This window comes from Kryptolebias marmoratus, unplaced genomic scaffold (genome assembly GCF_001649575.2).
Source record: "Kryptolebias marmoratus isolate JLee-2015 unplaced genomic scaffold, ASM164957v2 Scaffold27, whole genome shotgun sequence".
In the NCBI taxonomy this organism is placed as follows: Eukaryota; Metazoa; Chordata; class Actinopteri; order Cyprinodontiformes; family Rivulidae; genus Kryptolebias; species Kryptolebias marmoratus.
In genome coordinates this window covers 124,055-127,015 of record NW_023665761.1, presented here as the reverse complement: position 1 = coordinate 127,015, position 2,961 = coordinate 124,055, and the positions used below count along the sequence as shown (strand labels likewise).

The following is a 2,961-nucleotide window of genomic DNA, read 5'->3' as shown; positions in this document are numbered from 1 at the left end:
CTAATTTTATGACCAGCACCTGTACATGTTGAGCACTTTTTTACACTTTTAAACCATCATAAACCATATACAACCTTTTAAACCATCAAACGTTTTAAACCATCATAAACGTTTTAAACCATCAAACGTTTTAAACCATCTTAAACCATCATAAGCCTTTTAAACCATCATAAGCCCTTTAAACCATCATAAGTCCTTTAAACCATCATAAACCTTCAACACCTTAAAACCATAAAACAACTTTAAACCACAGCGAGCATTTGAAAACAGCATTGGAAAGCGTAGCAAACATTGGAAAGCTTAGCATTCAAAAGCATGACCAATTAAAAGCTATTAAAAGCATAAAGAGCATTAAAAGCTTTTGCCTGCATTTAAACACTTTAAACACAGAGCGAGATTAAAATCGCCCCTCACCTTTGCTGCTTCACAGTCTCTAGGAGTAACTGAGCCAATTCATCATGCATATATACCTCCCTGTCCTCTCTGTGATTGGATGGTGTTGCTGCAAAGGACTTCTGATTTTCTCCACACAGGTGTTGAAAATCAGGTAATTAAAATGTTCTTTTAAAGTCACAAAAGGGCAGTTGACAAAAGTCACAGTAGGTGGCAGCAAGCACCTAAAAGTTGTTTGTGATCCACCATAAAATAAAAGAGGAAGACAAAATGTCACAAATCATGTGTTTCACATATCAGACAATAAATGTAGCAATGATGGTGCTGGTGTTTCTGTTTCATACATTAAAGGTGAAGCTCAAAAATAAGAATGGTTATAACTTTANNNNTAAAGTGACAGATTGGAAAAGCTGTAGGAGNGGCCTCAGGCTGACAAAAGCAGCTGAATTACCAAGACTGATGGTTGTGTGATTCTCATCAAAACTTGGATTTATGACAACATTCCTACACAGATGTGTAATGAGAATCTCTTTAAAGCTGCAGAGGTGCAAATATATATTTCAGATTGTTCAAAAGGTAACATCTTTTTCTTTTAATGCACCTGTGCTTGCTCACTTAGCTGTACAAGGTATTTACCAAGAAAGCTTTTTATAACTCCTCAGAAGGGGTATGTATATATGTTGAGCACTCAGTGGTTGCTTTTTCTTTGTTTCATGATTTTTTTTTCCATTATGTCTAATTCAGCTGGTTTAAATTATGCAGGACCCATTACATGAAGCAGCTGTTGGGTTCCTGGGTGAGGGGATTAGTTTGGTTTCCTTTTCAGTTCTGTGCCGGGCCACCAGAGGGAGCGATTGGATCACTCTGCTTGGGAGGGCGTGCCTGCTGGCTCTCAACTATCCGCACCTGAAGGGATTCATCATCCAGAGGAGTATATGAGCAGCTGACAGCCAACACTTCTTTGCCAGAGTGTTTGCCAGTTTTTGGTACTCTAGCCCCTCAGTGTGTCTATTCTAAAGATCTCTTGTGTTTGCTCCGAGTTTTTTCAGGCTCTCACCATATACTTGTAAATCTCCGTCAGGAATCCTCCGAGGCCCTTGGGACGGTTTCTTCTAGCCCCCGGTCCTGAAAGAAACCTTTTTTCGTGACGCATCTGCTGTCTGCTCCGCTGCTCCTCTGTGGTGACATATCTGACCTGCCTACCCTCCAACGCCGGTCCATCTCCAGCCAGCCTACGCCAGCTCTCTTCCCCACTCTGGAACCACGTACCACCTCCCATCTTCCTCTGTATGTTTCAAGTAAGAACTGAGCTCTCGGCCATTAGTTATCACCTTTTCCCACCCCTGTGAACCCATCTAACCCCGCTCTTTCCTTGTGTGCAGACGCACCCGGACTCCGACCCGCTTATCCTCCTAGCTGTGCTTCCTTGTTTGATTTTGGTGTTATTGCAATAAATATCCACTGTAACATCCGTCTCTCCGTGAGTGTTTCTGCATGTGGGCAAAAAGCATTAGACCCATCATGACAGCAGCATTATATTACACTTCTTTAAGTATAGCTGTTAAAGCCTAAAAATGTATCTCAAGTCATTGCTATTCTTGCAAAAGTTATAAAACTTATATTTTGATTTAGCCGTGGCTGTACAGGCCACACGTAGACCTTAACTGTTTTTTTATTTCCCTGAATTCTGTCTAATTTTAATATATTATAAAAAAGTATAATAGCAATGAAAAAAGGTCAAAATGCAGAATAATATTGCAGTTTACCCTTTTTCAATAATAGAAAATACTATTACCAAAAAAAAGAAGTATGTCTAAAACTTACTGCATTTGATCATAATATTCTAAAATTGTTTTTGAATCATGTGATTTCTTATGTTAATCTATTTTATGTGTTTGTTTTTATTTATAACAACTAACTTGTGTACTAAAATGTGACTGTTTCAAAAATAACACTAATAATTTTCACAAAATCATGAATAGATTTCCAAATAAGCTTTCCACATACAATATCAGTATGTTTTCATATTTAGTAATGGTTCTCAACTGCTCCTACTTCAGAACCCACCATCACCCTTTAATGACAAGCCATGACCCATATCAGGGAAAACTTCTTTACTTGTTGAATGCGGTAATGGTGAAATTTGAACCTGAAATAAGAAAATTAAGTCTCACAATATGCCAACACAAAACAACAAGTTGAATGATGAACCAAAACAACTAGAAACTGACAATGCTCGAGAAAGAAAAATCCTCTTTTACGCTTAATTAGCTGCATTTAAATTAAAACCAAAACTATTCACTTCAGTAACTTCAGCCTTTTTAGAAAGACTCAACAGTGCTTTCACATACAAACATGAAATAAAGTCCAATGACTGAGATAGTTTTTCTGAAACTATCTAACTCATGTAGCTGGTTATATAACAAACAATTTCTTAAGATTATTCAAGAATTAACTATAAGCTGACAACAATCAGAATGTTGATTTTTCACTTGACATTTTTCTTTGCTCAGGCAAACACCCATGGCCCTCTGAATAAAAACCCACAGCTGGATATTTTTGACCCAA

The 2,961-nt window shown here is 37.7% G+C and overlaps 1 long non-coding RNA gene across 1 annotated transcript; it reads left to right on the top strand.

Annotated features, from left to right (window-relative positions):
• The first annotated feature begins 33 nt into the window (after positions 1 to 33).
• Positions 34 to 2,085, top strand: LOC119616811. The gene is made up of 3 exons (XR_005232863.1): positions 34 to 1,379; positions 1,475 to 1,691; positions 1,776 to 2,085. It is a non-coding gene; the product is annotated as an uncharacterized LOC119616811 (long non-coding RNA).
• The last annotated feature ends 876 nt before the right edge of the window (positions 2,086 to 2,961 follow it).